Source organism: Pan troglodytes, chromosome 12 (assembly GCF_028858775.2).
Source record: "Pan troglodytes isolate AG18354 chromosome 12, NHGRI_mPanTro3-v2.0_pri, whole genome shotgun sequence".
In the NCBI taxonomy this organism is placed as follows: domain Eukaryota; kingdom Metazoa; phylum Chordata; class Mammalia; order Primates; family Hominidae; genus Pan; species Pan troglodytes.
The window spans coordinates 20,490,237-20,507,020 of record NC_072410.2 but is presented as its reverse complement, the minus strand read 5'-3'; the positions used below and the strand labels follow the sequence as shown (position 1 = coordinate 20,507,020).

At 40.3% G+C, this 16,784-nt stretch overlaps 1 protein-coding gene across 6 annotated transcripts in view; it reads left to right on the top strand.

Moving 5' to 3' along the window:
• IL18R1 (interleukin 18 receptor 1) overlaps positions 1-16,784 on the top strand; it is a 247,672-nt gene that overhangs the window by 168,372 nt on the left and 62,516 nt on the right. The gene's annotated exons all lie outside the window — the stretch shown is intronic.

The window sequence follows — 16,784 nt, the reverse complement described above, 5'->3', positions numbered from 1 at the left end:
AAAATGTCTTAATGTCAGTGGGTTAGGTTTTGTCCTGCGTTATTTTCTTTTACCCCATGGTGGGGAAAAAAGCAAAAAACTGTTTGGTGCCTATACAATGCCTTATCGCACAGCTTCGGTTTGTGTTTACTCCAGTGTCATCTTTAAGGTGGTGAGGTCAGTGCAGCTGGCCTGGGTCAGAACTCAGGGTCACTTCATGCCAGATGCTCACCACCTCTGCAGTGTTGTATGCAGAGATCCAAATTCATCCTTCAGGGAAGGAGGAACACTTATTCTCTGGGATGTTTTACAGTGAAAATCAGAAGTTGCTCTATTGTGCCCTCATGGCCTAGCTACTTCCACTCTTTTGAAGATCTTACCTGATCTCATGGGTTTAATTTCATCTATACAGTGACATATCCCAAATTTGTATCTCTAGCCCAATATGTCTCCTGAATTTCAGAAGCAAATATTCATCCTACTGATGGGTTCACATCTCCAGTTTTATGTCTAATGAGGTATCAAGCTGAATATGGCCAAAACTAGTGTAATGCTACTCTAAAACCTATACCACCTGCCATTTCCTAATTCACTAACTAGCAACCCTATTTGACCCAGTTACTCAGGGCCCCAAACCTCTCTTGACTGCTCTCATATCCTGTCCATCAAGAAGTCCTACTAATTCTACCCTCAAAATCTATCTGCATCCCAATCATGTCTCACCACCTGCACTTCCCCGCCCTGGTCATAGCCACCGTCTCTGTCTCACCTGGATACCTCATCCCTTGCCATTCTTAAGAGTGTTTTCACATTCAGAGTGTTTAATACCTACGTCAAGTTTGAGGTCATGTCACTCCTTAGCTTGAAACACTCCAGTGGTCTTCATCACACTTAATAAAAGCCAAGGTGCTCAGGGTGACTCACTCGCAATCTAGTCTCTACCCCTCTCCAACCAGCTCTCACTGCTCTGGAGTTCCTCACGCCCTGTTGGCCATGTGGCTTCCCTACTGTCCCTTGGACACACCGGGCTTGCCTCCATGGCTGGACTTTCATGCTGCCTGCCCCTTCGACCTGGGCTGTTTATTAAATGTCTCCTTCCTAGTTGGCCTTCCCAGGACATCTGGCCTGAAATTGCTCTCCTCCTGCTGTATTTTTCTCCTTAAGTGGATCACACTCTAAAATCTTTTGTAACTTTTTTTTATTTCTTTATGTTACTTATTGTCCTCCTGTAGGACATGAATTCCACAAGGGCAGGAGATTTTTGTTTCCCTTTGCTCTGTGTGGTGCATTGCTGTATCCCTAGCATCTGAAACAGTGATTGGCATGAAAGAATAACCCTCACTGGTTGTCTGGGTTCAGTATTTTGCTTTTCTAAGCTCAGTTGATGCAGAACAACTGGTTTTCTGGGTTCAGTATTTGCTTTTCTAAGCCCAGTTGATGCAGTGTTGGTATGTGCAGCCATGTTAGATGTTAGAACACTGACATCCTTACCACTGATGAGTCAATAGCCACTGCCCCCGACCCTCCTGATATTTTATGGTCCGAATAATTACTAGATGCATCTACATTTAAGGCTGCAAACATGAATTTACTGGAGGAAGCACAGTGGTGGTGGATGACCCAATCTCTCTCTCAAACTTACCAAAATCGCCAAGGAATCATAAATCCACCCCTCTTTGCATCTTCCAAGCAAAGGAAATTGTAGAAAACACAAGTGAAACTGTTTCACAGAGATATCAGCAATACATAGCAAATTTGAGATGATGGAGATTAAGAGGAAAATTAAATCATTCTTAAGTGGTCAAGGTGAAACATTATTGTGTGGTTCGCTATACTTACATTTAAAACAGTCCGAAGTCAAACAACTCTAGTCTGATTAGTCTTGTCATTGATATGTGCTGTCTTAGAGTTCTCCAGAGAAACAGAGCTAATAGGAGATTATCTATCTATGTATTTATGTATCTACCTAATCTAGCTATACTCTCTCTAACTATTTTAAGGAACTGACTCATGAGATTGTGGGGCCTGGCAATCTAAAAGCTACAAGGCAGGCTGGCAGACTGGAAATTCAGATAAGAGTTGGTGTTGTAGTCTTGACTCTGAATTCCATAAAGCAGCCAGTCGGAATTTCAGGCGGGGTTTCTGTGTTGCAGTCTTGAGGCAGAATTCCTTCTTCTTTGGGAAACCTCAGTCTTTGCTCTTCAGGCCTTCAGCTGCTCACATTCCACAGTGCTGTCCTTCTGGCCATCCTTCATGCTTTTGTGTTGCCTGTCCCATTGCCCTTAATCTTATATGGAAAAATGGAAATAAGTTCAGAGCGGAAACTTATCTAAAAGTTTTGAGGGGAAAAATGATCGAAACCAGAATTATTCACAGGACAACTTGTTCTATGAATAATTTTTGAAAAGGAACCATTTCCTCTACAGCTGGCTTATTATGAGGAGCTTGATGATAAAATATTGGCAAGGCCTCCAGTGGATATTTATCATGTTGTGACAGATCCCAGAAATGAATCTGGGTCTCCCGACTTCAATACAGTTCTCTTCCTATTACACAATGAGAGAATACGATTTTCTACTCTTTTCTTTTACTTCACTTGTTGAGAAACAACTAATATTCAATTAAAAGCATCAATCTTACCTATTCAGTTGAATGAGATTCAGCAATCATATCCCCCATGTATCATCATCCATATCACCATCCCAACAGCACAGAAAGCATTTCTTCTTCCCAGAGATTTGCCCTCACCCCTTTCCAATCAAATTTCCACATACTCTCTAGTTTCCAGCATGATAGATTATAATTTGCCTATTGTTGGGCTTCCTATAGGTATGATATGTAATATGTAGTCTTCTGTGTTTAGTTTCTTTTGCTTAGCATAATTTTTCGGGAGCAAGGCTTTATTATGTTTTTGTTTGGAAACGAACTCAGAGTTACATAACATGATGTTTTTGACAGTCATCCTGTGGTTATATCAGTATTTCCTTCCTTTTCATTGCTGAGTAGTTTACATTAAAAAAAAGGATCCATTCTCCTGTTGATAGACATTTGGATTATTTTTAATTTTTGGTATTATGAGTATGGCATTTATGAACATTCTTTTACAAGTGTTTTGTGGATATGTTTGTTAATTCTCTTGGGTAAGGGGGGAGTTATTGAGCCATACAGTAGATGTTCTTTAACTTTTTGTTAGGTTTTATATATATATATAGTGTGTGTGTGTGTATATATATATATATGGTGTATATAATTTATATACACTAAAATACACACATTTTTAAGTGTAAAGTTCAATAAGTTTTGATACATGTATACTCCATTGTCTTTGTTTTGTATTGCTATAAAATAATACCTGAGGCTGGGTAATTTGTTAAGAAAAAGTTTATTTGGCTCATGATTTTAATGGCTGCAAAGTTCAAGACTGGGCAACTGCATCTGGTGAGGGCCTCAGGCTGCTTCCAATCCTGGTGGAAGGTTAAGGGGAGGTGGCTTGTGCAGAGATCACATGGGAGAGAAGAAGCAAGGGGTGGGGGAGTGCTAAGTCCTTTTTAACAGCCAGCTCCCATGGGAAGTAATAGAGTGAGAACTCACCACCAAGGGAGGGGATTGAAGGAGGGAATTAATCTATTCATGAGGGATCCACCCCCATGACCCAAACACTTCCCCTTAAGCCCCACCTTCAATATTGGAGATCAAATTTCAACATGAGGTGAGGAGGGTACAAATATCCATGCATACCACCTCTGAAACCATCATCTCAATTGACACATTCCACAAATCTCTCTCATACTCCTTTATAAGTAATTGCTACCCTTCATCTTCCATTCTAGGTACCCACTCACTGGCCTTGCAGTTTGGGAACATTATATAAATGGGACCATATAACATGCATTCTTTTAAAACTGGCTTCTTTCATTCAGTATGTTTCTAAGATTCATCAGTAGTTCTTTTTTTTTTTTGCTGAGTAGTGTTCCATTGTATGAATATAGAATAGTTTAGCCATATATGTGCTGACGGTCGTTGGTCTTGTTTCCAGTATTTGGCTATATGAATTGAACTGGTATGAACATTTGTGTACAAGTCTTTTTGTGTGCATAAGTTTTTATTTCTCTTAGGTAAATCCCCAGGAGGAGAATTTCTGGAGTGTAACACAAGCATATAATCAGAAACTGCCAAACTATGTTCATTGTATCATTTTACACTCCTGTCAATGATGCATGAGAGTTCTAGGTGTGCCACATCCTTGCAAAAATTTGGTATTGTCAGTCTTTTTTATTAGCTATGAAATAGAATCTCAATATTGTGGAGCCAAGATGGCCGAATAGGAACAGCTACAGTCTACAGCTCCCAGCGTGAGCGACACAGAAGACAGGTGATTTCTGCATTTCCAACTGAGGTACTGGGTTCATCTCACTGGGGCGTGTCGGATAGTGGGTGCAGGACAGTGGGTGCAGTGCACCGAGCGTGAGCCAAAGCAGGGCGAGGCATCACCTCACCCAGGAAGCACAAGGGGTCAGGGAATTCCCTTTCCTAGTCAAAGAAAGGGGTGACAGATGGCACCTGGAAAATCGGGTCACTCCCACCCTAATACTGTGCTTTTCCAATGGTCTTAGCAAATGACACACCAGGGGATTATATCCTGCACCTGGCTTGGAGGGTCCTACACCCGTGGAGCCTCGCTCATTGCTAGCAGAGCAGTCTGAGATCAAACTGCAAGTTGGCATCGAGGCTGTGGGAGGGGTGCCCACCATTGCCGAGGCTTGAGTAGGTAAACAAAGCAGCCGGGAAGCTCGAACTGGGTGGAGCCCACCGCAGCTCAAGGAGGCCTGCCTGCCTCTGTAGACTGCACCTCTTGGGGCAGGGCATAGCTAAACAAAAGGTAGCAGAAACCTCTGCAGACTTAAATGACCCTGTCTGACAGCTTTGAAGAGAGTAGTGGTTCTCCCAGCATGCAGCTGGAGATCTGAGAACGGACAGACTGCCTCCTCAAGTAGGTCCCTGACCCCTGAGTAGCCTAACTGGGAGGCACCCCCCCAGTAGGGGGCAGTCTGACACCTCACACGGCTGGGTACTCCTCTGAGACAAAACTTCCAGAGGAACGATCAGACAGCAACATTTGCTGTTCACCAATATCCGCTGTTCTGCAGCCTCCGCTGCTGATACCCAGGCAAACAGGGTCTGGAATGGACCTCCAGCAAACTCCAACAGACCTGCAGCTGAGGGTCCTGACAGTTAGAAGGAAAACTAACAAACAGAAAGGACATCCACACCAAAAACCCATCTGTATGTCACCATCATCAAAGACCAAAGGTAGATAAAACCACAAAGATGGGGAAAAAACAGAGCAGAAAAACTGGAAACTCTAAAAATTAGAGCACCTCTCCTCCTCCAAAGGAACACAGCTCCTCACCAGCAATGGAACAAAGCTGGATGGAGAATGACTTTGACGAGTTGAGAGAAGAAGGCTTCAGATGATCAAACTACACCGAGCTAAAGGAGGAAGTTTGAACCCATGGCAAAGAAGTTAAAAACCTTGAAAAAAAATTAGATGAATGGCTAACTAGAATAACCAATGCAGAGAAGTCCTTAAATGACCTGATGGAGCTGAAAACCATGGCACGAGAACTACGTGATGAATACACAAGCCTCAGTAGCCGATTCGATCAACTGGAAGAAAGGGTATCAGTGACGGAAGAGCAAATGAATGAAATGAAGTGAGAAGAGAAGTTTAGAGAAAGTAGAATAAAAGGAAACGAACAAAGTCTCCAAGAAATATGGGACTATGTGAAAAGACCAAATCTACATCTGACTGGTATACCTGAAAGTGACAGGTAGAATGGAACCAAGTTGGAAAACACTCTGCAGGGTATTATCCAGGAGAACTTCCCCAATCTAGCAAGGCAGGCCAACATTCAAATTCAGGAAATACAGAGAACACCACAAAGATACTCCTTGAGAAGAGCAACTCCAAGACACATAATTGTCAGATTCACCAAAGTTGAAATGAAGGCAAAAATGTTAAGGGCAGCCAGAGAGAAAGGTCGGGTTACCCACAAAGGGAAGCCCATCAGACTAACAGCTGATCTCTTGGCAGAAACTCTACAAGCCAGAAGCGAGTGGGGGCCAATATTCAACATTCTTAAAGAAAAGAATTTTCAACCCAGAATTTCATATCTAGCCAAACTAAGCTTCATAAGTGAAGGAGAAATAAAATCCTTTACAGACAAGCAAATGCTGAGAGATTTTGTCACCACCAGGCCTGCCCTACAAGAGCTCCTGAAGGAAGCACTAAACATGGAAAGGAACAACCGGTACCAGCCACTGCAAAAACATGCCAAATTGTAAAGACCATCAAGGCTAGGAAGAAAATGCATCAACTAATGAGCAAAATAACCAGCTAACATCATAATGACAGGATCAAATTCACACATAACAATATTAACCTTAAGTGTAAATGGGCTAAGTGCTCCAATTAAAAGACACAGACTGGCAAATTGGATAAAGAGTCAAGACCCATCAGTGTGCTATATTCAGGAAACCCATCTCACATGCCGGGACACACATAGGCTCAAAATAAAGGGATGGCGGAAGATCTACCAAGCAAATGGAAAACAAAAAAAGGCAGGGGTTGCAATCCTAGTCTCTGATAAAACAGACTTTAAACCAACAAAGATCAAAAGAGACAAAGAAGGCCATTAAATAATGGTAAAGGAATCAATTCAACAAGAAGAGCTAACTATCCTAAATATATATGCACCCAATACAGAGCACCCAGATTCATAAAGCAAGTCCTCAGAGACCTACAAAGAGACTTAGACTCCCACACAATAATAATGGGAGACCTTAACACCCCACTGTAAACATTAGAAAGATCAACGAGACAGAAAGTTAACAAGGATATCCAGGAATTGAACTCAGCTCTGCACCAAGCAGACCTAATAGACATCTACAGAACTCTCCACCCAAAATCAACAGAATATACATTTTTTTTCAGCACTACACCACAACTATTCCAAAATTGACCACATACTTGGAAGTAAAGCTCTCCTCAGCAAATGTAAAAAACAGAAATTATAACAAACTGTCTCTTAGACGACAGTGCAATCAAACTAGAACTCAGGATTAAGAAACTCACTCAAAACTGCTCAACTACAGGGAAACTGAACAACCTGCTCCTGAATGACTACTGGGTACATAACGAAATGAAGGCAGAAATAAAGATGTTCTTTGAAACCAACGAGAACAAAGACACAACATACCAGAATCTCTGGGACACATTTAAAGCAGGGTGTACAGGGAAATTTATAGCACTAAATGCCCACAAGAGAAAGCAGGAAAGATCTAAAATTGACACCCTAACATCACAATTAAAAGAACTAGAGAAGCAAGAGCAAACACATTCAAAAGTTAGCAGAAGGCAAGAAATAACTAAGATCAGAGCAGAACTGAAGGAAATAGAGACACAAAAAACCCTTCAAAAAATCAATGAATACAGGAGCTGGTTTTTTGAAAAGATCAACAAAATTGATAGACTGCTAGCAAGACTAATAAAGAAGAAAAGAGAGAAGAATCAAATAGACACAATAAAAAATGACAAAGGCGATATCACCACCGATCCCACAGAAATACAAACTACCATCAGAGAATACTATAAACACCTCTATGCAAATAAACTAGAAAATCTACAAGAAATGGATAAATTCCTGTTCACATACACTCTCCCAAGACTAAACCAGGAAGAAGTTGAATCTCTGAATAGACCAATAACAGGCTCTGAAATTGAGGCAATAATTAATAGCTTACCAACCAAAAAAAGTCCAGGACCAGATGGATTCACAGCCGAATTCTACCAGAGGTACAAGGAGGAGCTGTTACCATTCCTTCTGAAACTATTCCAATCAATAGAAAAAGAGGGAATCCTCCCTAATGCATTTTATGAGGCCAGCATCATCCTGATACCAAAGCCTGGCAGAGACACAACAAAAAAAGAGAATTTTAGACCAATATCCCTGATGAACATTGATGCAAAAATCCTCAATAAAATACTGGCAAACCGAATCCAGCAGCACATCAAAAAGCTTATCCACCATGATCAAGTGGGCTTCATCTCTGGGATGCAAGGCTGGTTCAACATACACAAATCGATAAACATAATCCAGCATATAAACAGAACCAATGACAAAAACCACATGATTATCTCAATAGATGCAGAAAAGGCCTTTGACAAAATTCAACAACGCTTCATGCTAAAAACTCTCAATAAATTAGGTATTGATGAGACGTATCTCAAAATAATAAGAGCTATCTATGACAAACCCACAGCCAATATCATACTGAATGGGCAAAAACTGGAAGCATTCCCTTTGAAAACTGGCATGAGACAGGGATGCCCTCTCTCACCACTCCTATTCAACATACTGTTGGAAGTTCTGGCCAGGGCAATCAGGCAGGAGAAGGAAATAAAGGGTATTCAATTAGGAAAAGAGGAAGTCAAATTGTCCCTGTTTGCAGATGACATGACTGTATATCTAGAAAACCCCATTGTCTCAGCCCAAAATCTACTTAAGCTGATAGGCAACTTCAGCAAAGTCTCAGGATACAAAATCAATGTGCAAAAATCACAAGCATTCTTATACACCAATAACAGACAAACAGACAGCCAAATCATGAGTGAACTCTCATTCACAATTGCTTCAAAGAGAATGAAATACCTAGGAATCCAACTTACAAGGGATGTGAAGGACCTCTTCAAGGAGAACTACAAACCACTGCTCAACGAAATAAAAGAGGATACAAACAAATGGAAGAACATTCCATGCTCATAGGTAGGAAGACTCAATATCATGAAAATGGCCATACTGCCCAAGGTAATTTATAGATTCAATGCCATCCCCATCAAGCTACCAATGACTTTCTTCACAGAATTGGAAAAAACTACTTTAAAGTTCACACAGAACCAAAAAAGAGCCCACATTGCCAAGTCAATCCTAAGTCAAAAGAACAAAGCTGGAGGCATCACGCTACCTGACTTCAAACTATACTACAAGGCTACAGTAACCAAAACAGCATGGTACTGGTACCAAAACAGAGATATAGATCAATGGAACAGAACAGAGCCCTCAGAAATAATGCTGCATGTCTACAACTATCTGATCTTTGACAAACCTGACAAAAACAAGAAATGGGGAAAGGATTCCCTATTTAACAAAGGGTGCTGGGATATCTGGCTAGCCATATGTAGAAAGCTGAAACTGGATCCCTTCCTTACACCTTATACAAAAATTAATTCAAGATGGATTAAAGACTTAAATGTTAGACCTAAAACCATAAAAACCCTAGCAGAAAACCTAGGCAATACCATTCAGGACATAGGCATGGGCAAGGACTTCATGACTAAAACACCAAAAGCAATGGCAACAAAAGACAAAATTGACAAATGGGATCTAATTAAACTAAAGAGCTTCTGCACAGCAAAAGAAACAACCATCAGAGTGAACAGGCAACTTACAGAATGGAAGAAAATTTTTGCAATCTACTCATCTGACAAAGGCTAATATCCAGAATCTAAAATGAACTCAAACAAATTTACAAGAAAAAAACAAACAACCCCATCAAAAAGTGGGCAAAGGATATGAACAGACACTTCTCAAAATAAGACATTTATGCAGCCAAAAGACACGTGAAAAATTGCTCATCATCACTGGCCATCAGAGAAATGCAAATCAAAACCACAATGAGATACCGTCTCACACCAGTTAGAATGGTGATCATTAAAAAGCCAGGAAACAACAGGTGCTGGAGAGGATGTGGAGAAATAGGAACACTTTTACACTGTTGGTGGGACTGTAAACTAGTTCAACCACTGTGGAAGTCAGTGTGGCGATTCATCAGGGATCTAGAACTAGAATTACCATTTGACTCAGCCATCCCATTACTGGGTATATACCCAAAGGATTATAAATCACGCTGCTCTAAAGACACATGCACATGTATGTTTATTGCGGCACTATTCACAATAGCAAAGACTTGGAACCAAGCCAAATGTCCAACAATGATAGACTGGATTAAGAAAATGTGGTACATGTACACCATGGAATACTATGCAGCCATAAAAAATGATGAGTTCATGTCCTTTGTAGGGACATGGATGAAGCTGGAAACCAGCATTCTCAGCAAACTATCGCAAGGACAAAAAACCAAACACCACATGTTCTCACTCATAGATGGGAATTGGACAATGAGAACACATGGACACAGGAAGGGGAACGTCACACACCACGGCCTGTTGTGGGGTGGGGGGAGGGGGGAGGCATAGCATTAGGCGATATACCTCATCCTAAATGACAAGTTAATGGGTGCAATACACCAACATGGCACATGTATACATATGTAAAAAACCTGCACGTTGTGCACATGTACCCTAAAACTTAAAGTATAATAAAAAGAAGAAATAGAATCTCATTGTGATTTTAATTGTTTACATTTATCTAATAACTAGTAACTTTGTGCACTTTGTCCTGTGCTTATTGAACATTGATATATTTTCTTTTGTGAAATATCAGTACAAGTCTTTTCCTCATTTTAAAAATTGGGCTATTTTATCTTTTTCATATGAACTTGTAAGAGTTATTTATGAAGTATAGATACAAGTCTTTCATCTGATGTGCAAATTATGAGTATTTTGTCTGGTCTGTGGCTTAGTCTATTCAAATTCTAATGATGTCTTTGAAGAAAAAGAGTTTCTAATTTTAATAAAGTCCCAGCTATGATTTATTTTTCTTTCATGATTAGTGATTTTTGTATCCATTTAAAAAATATGTTCCTACTTCAGGTTTAAGATGTTCTGTTATGTAATACAATCCATTTTTATTTCATTTTTCTGTATAATGTGAGGTAGAGCTTTTTCACATAGAGAGTCAATTTTTCTATCATTATGTGTCGAAGGCAGTGTTTTTCACAATAAACTTATGTTGGCACTCTAATCAAACATCAATTTACTCTATATTTTTGAGTCTATTTCTGGACTCTCTCTTCTTTGATCAATATGTCTGTCTTTATGCCCATACCACACTGTTTTCACTATGGTAGCTTTTATATTATGTCTTAAGGTCAGGTTGTGTAAGTTCTCTGACTTTGTTCTTATTCTTTAGCCATGTCTTGGGTATTCCCAGTACTTTAATTTGCCATGCAGACTTTAGATTTCCATAGAAGCTTTAGAAACAGATTCTGCTGCTGGGAGAATAAGTTACACTGACCTCAGGACAAAAGAAGATGTACATGAACTAAATAAAGGATGACAAATGCAGACCACAGCAATAAAGTCTGTGGAATTAGTATGTGAGAAATTACACAATGGTCTAAAATATTAGTCTTGAAGGGATCTTAATGATGATTTAGTCATTTCACATGTGCAAACTGTTAAGACTGCTGGCTGTTTTTCACATGGCCACCAGCCCATTTCTTTTTCCTGAGTGTCTGCAGTCCACAGAGCTTCTTCTGGCTCTCTATGCTCCATCTTTTCTCGGCCCAGGAGTTCCCATGGGACCTCCCAAGGGTGACTCAGGTCTCATCTTCTGATGAGGTAAAAGAAATAAGACAGATATTCGGGGTAGAGATGTAAGAGCATGGTAAAAGGTAGACTGCTCCTGTTTAGATCCATTTATTTTTTGAATCCCAAATTCCATCCCCTGGTCATCTGTACTGGTTCATTCAATAAATATTTCTGAGGCTGGGCATGATGACTCAAGCCTGTAATCCCAGCACTTTGGGAGGTCAAGGTTGGTGGATCTCTTGAGCCCAGATGTTTGAGACCAGCCTTGGCAATATGGTGAAACCCCATCTCTACGAAAAATACAAAAGTTAGCTGGTCATGGTGATGTGTGCATGTAGTCCCAGCTACTCTGGAGGCTGAGGTGGGAGGATCACCTGAGCCTGGGAGGTGGAGGCTGCAGTGAGCCATGATCACACCACTGCACTCCATCCTGGGTGAAAGAGTGAGACCTTGCCTCAGAAATAATAATAATAATGATAATAAGTAAACATTTCTGAGCACCTACTTGGTGCTCTTCCAGGCACATGAGCTATATCAATAGACAAAACTCACAAAAATAGTCTTGCCTTCTGGAGGTCATATTCCAATGGATAAAACAGAAAATAATAAACGTGATGCATAAGTAGAATGTTAGACAGTGATGAATGCCTTAGAAAAAGATTGGAGCAGGTTAAGGAGATGGGGACTGGGAGAGGAGACATTGCAATTCAAAATTGATTGGTCAGGAACTCAAACAAATACTTGGACACTAATAGCAGCATTATTCAAAATAGTCAATAGCTAGAAGCAACCCAGATGCCCATTAAGGGATGAATGGATAAACAAAGTGTGGTAGGTACACACAGTGGAATATTATTCAGTCATTAGAAGCAATAAAGTACAGATCCATGCTACAATATGAACAAAACTTGAAAAGATTATGCTAAGTGAAATAAGGCAGTCACAAAGGGCACTTATTGTGTGACTCCATTTATAGGAAATATTCAGAATAGATAAACCCATAGAATCAGAAAGCAGATTGGTGGTGGCTATGGGTTTGTGGTGGAAGAGGAAGAATGGGGACTTCATGTTAATGGGTACGGAGTTATACTTGGGGATGGTGAAAATGTTTTGAAACTAGATAGAGTTAGTGATTGTACCACATTGTGAATGTACCAAATGTCACTAAATTGTGCACTTTAAAATAGTTAATTTTATGTTATGTAAATTTCAGTGCAATTTTTAAAACTCAGAAGCAAAAAAAGAACAGAAAATTGAGTAGTTAGGCTAAGTCTCACAGAGAATGTACAGTTTGAGTGCTCACTTGGAGGAGGTAAGTTAGCTCTTGGAGGAGGTGGGTAACAGGAAGAAGCTGTCCAGGCAGAAGGAACAATGTCTGCCTGGTGCCTTCAAGGAACAGCAATGAGGATACGGGGTTGGAGGGGAGGGGTCAGAGAGGTGATTGATGGTGTTCCATCGTGTGGTACCTCCCAGCTTCTGTAAAGATGTTGGCTTTTCCTCTGGGTGAGGTGGAAGACTTTGGAGGCCCCCGTGATTTGACCTAGGTTCTAACAGAATCTCCAGAGTGTCTGTTTTAGGAATATACTTAAGAGGGTACAAGTGGAAGCAGGGATAGCCATTTAGAAGCAGTTATTCAAATCCAAGTGAGAGACCATGGTGGCTTGGACAAGGATGGTGGCATTGAGAATGGAGAGATGCAATTGCAGGTAGGATGTCCTTTGAAGATGAAACCATAAGTTGTCCTGATGAATTGCATGTCCAATATGTGAGGAAGAGAAGAGTCAATAATAAATGGAGTCTTGGTCTGAGCCAACATTCAGCATGGAGTTGTCATCATTACAATTAGAAGACAATGGGAGATGCTGAATTTTCTTTGGGCCAAGGGAGGCAAGGAGGCTGGAGGAGATCAGAAGTTCTGTTCTGGAGACATGAAGCTTTTGTGAATTCCACTTGTTCCTTGAATATATGATGGTTTCTTCTGTTTTTGTTTGTTTGTTTTTTTAAATTTTAGATTCTAAGGTACATGTACTTGTTTGTTACAAAGGTATATTGCATTACTGGTGGGGACTGGTCTTACCCAAATTGTGAATATTGTACCCAGTAGGTAATTTTTCATTCATCACCCCCTACCCTCCCTACTTTTGGAGTCCCCAGTGTCTATTATTTCCATCTTTATGTCCATGCGTACCCATGGTTTAGCTCCCACATATGAGTAAGAACATGTGGTATTTGGTTTTCTGTTTCTTAACTGGTTCACTTAAGATAATGGTCTCCAGCTCCATCCATGTAGCAAAGGACATAATCTCATTCTTTTTATGGCTGAATAGTAATCCGTGGTGCATAGGTACAACATTTTCTTTATCTAGTCAACCGTTGATGGACACTTGAGTTGGTTCCATGACTTTCCTATTGTGAACCGTGCTGCAGTGAACATACTAGTAGAGGTGGAGAGGTGTCTTTTTTATACACTAATTTCTTTTCCTTAGAAAAGTAGTGAGATTTCTGGGTTGAATGGTAGTTTTACTTTTGGTTCATTGAGAAATCTTCATACTGTTTTCCTTAGAGATTGAACTAATTGACATTCCCAGCAACAATGTATAAGCATTCCCTTTTCTCCACATCCATGCCAACATCTGCTGTTTTTTGAGTTTTTGATAATAGCCATTCAGACGGGTCTTCTGGTTTTTGGAGGGGAGGATTGGGTGAAGCAAGAAGGAGTTTGGAGGGAAGGAGTGGAGGCTTGAGTGGGCCTAGAGTTTGGAGTATGGGCAAGAAGGATCCCAGAGACAAGCACTTTGCCCACGGCTACACAGCTAGTGGAGCTGGGGGGCCCAGCATATTCTCCAGAGGCCCAGGCTAGGCCGTCTAGGGGCATGCTTGTTCTGCCCCATCCACTGCAGGTCCTGCAAACATTTTCATCAATTAAAAAAAATAAAAAAACAGAATAAAAATGATACCCAGATGTCCTCTAGTGAAAGGAGGGGAAAAAAAAAAAATCCATCCCCGGCTTATTGTGAGAGTCACTGAATGAGAGCCTGACTCACTGAAATTCATATAGGATTAATGTAACCAAGTTCCCTGTCTTTTGACACCGGTTTACAGTAAGAGCAGGCCACACATGGCCAGCTCTGGAGTGTGTTAGGACATTTACATTTTACATTTCAGTGTGATATCTGCTAAGTCAAATGAAGAAGTCTTGAAAGATACCTTCTAAGTTCGGAAGTATTTGAGTGTCACATTCCATATGCCAGCAGTTAGTTGTTGCCCTCAAAACGTAAGGTTTTGTTTGTTCTTTTGTTTTTTGTTTTTTTAGTGGTTATGTAAGTGAAGTAGATTATAAATAGGCACATACAGGATTTCAAAACTGTAACAAAATTAAGAAAAAGCTGGTTCAATGAGGTTAGATTCTATGAGATTAATCTGAAAAGGGAGAGTAGTTATGAGAAGTCTTAAAAAAGTGGGTGTTTGCCAGAGAAACAAGCAGACACTGGAAGATTTCTGATTAAGTTGGCAGAAATTTATGGGTGCTTAAAATGCCTTGCTTTATTCACGTATTAGAAGCCCTTGCCTTTTTGCAGTTTGTCTGAAGTTGCTATAAACTACTCTCTGTTATGTTGAATGGTGCCTGAATAGTGAGAAGCCAAAATAATTTAGTTCTTTTCAAAGAAGAAATTATAGACTAGCTTATTTTAATAACCCAGTCCAAATTATAAAAAGAAAAGCTTTACCACCCTAATCTCTGGTATAGAGAATGTTCTCTTTTTTAGTTGACACTGGGGGGATAAAAGCTTGACTTTGAAGTTCAGCAAGTCTGGTTTCAACCCCAGCCACAACTGGGTGAACTTTGTCAAATTACTTAAACAGTCTTATCCTTGGGTTTTTATTTGTATCTATAAAATTTGAGTGATGTTAATAAGGACCACAGAGTATTGTACTTTGAATGAAAGGTCTTAATTGTCAAATGAACAACTGAATTATTTTATAGGAAGAGTTCAACCTTAATGAATACTCCTGCAGAATTTCATCATTATGATGTTAAAATTGATGGAAGCTTTATTTTTTAAACTGAGAAACTAATGCTTACGTGGCCTAGTTTAAGAATGAATGCTCCAACTTAATACATGTTTTAAAAAGATGTTTTGGGATACCAAATGTAAAAGAATTCCGAGTTTGTGTTATTTCATTGAACAAACCCTATTCAGCACTTGGGGAATCGCAGGCAGCGTTGCAGACTCGCTGGCTCCTGGCTGTGATCTCACACCCAAACTGCAATAATATCCTGATAAAACGGACTTCCACAAGTAGGTCAAGAATAATAATGTGCAGACCTAATTCCTCTAATTTACGGCGAACATCTCGTGGTCAATATCCCCGCGGTCAAAGGACTGTGTATCTCTTCCTCTCAGAGCCACTCCACAGGCCAAAAGGCTGACAAACCCTGACAGATAAGAGATTCAAGAGTAGTCCCAGCCCCCATGGGGAGCAAAGACGCTGGCTCAAAAAACGTACTGATAACTCTCCCTTTTGCAGCTCCTCCTTTCTGAACCTTCCACAAGCAGTGGCAGTTGGATTCTGTGATTAGTCTAGTCTTCAGAGCCAGCCTTCTTGAGTTCAAATTCTGACTTCACCCCTTAATGTGAAGTGACATGGGCAAGTTGCTTAATCGCTCTGTGCCTCAGTGTCCTTGTCTGTAAAATGGGCATCATAATAATAGCACCTGCCACATTGGGTGAGTGTGAGAATGAAGGAATTAATACATGTAAATCACTTAGACTGTGTCTGGCATAGAGGACATTCTAAAGAAAAGTTAGCTATTATCATTATATTATTATATTGGTCTGGAATTAGTTCCTGAATCCTTCTGAGATGTGATGACTTATAAATGTAGGTTGAGTTTACTCATGATAGGGTCATCGCAACTATGCATAGCTAAAATCAAATTTTGCTTTTCAAGTTTGTTTTACCTGGAGCCCTAGAGTTCAGGGTTATGGTTTCCTTTGTCACTCCCCTTGAGGGAAGCTTCTTAGTCACACCCTCCTTCTCTTTCTCTGCACTCTATGCACTCTAGAAAAACTCCTTTTTTTTTTTTCTTCATCCAGGCAGAGAGGCCTACTGGGACTTAAATCCAAGGAGCTGAAATCTGTTTTGGGATGGGGTGGAGTCACATTCTGGACCCGAGACAGAGAATTTCTAAGTTCCAGAAAGTGCTGCTTACTTCGCATTTCCTCTCCCCCACCTGTGCTTTTGAAACTCC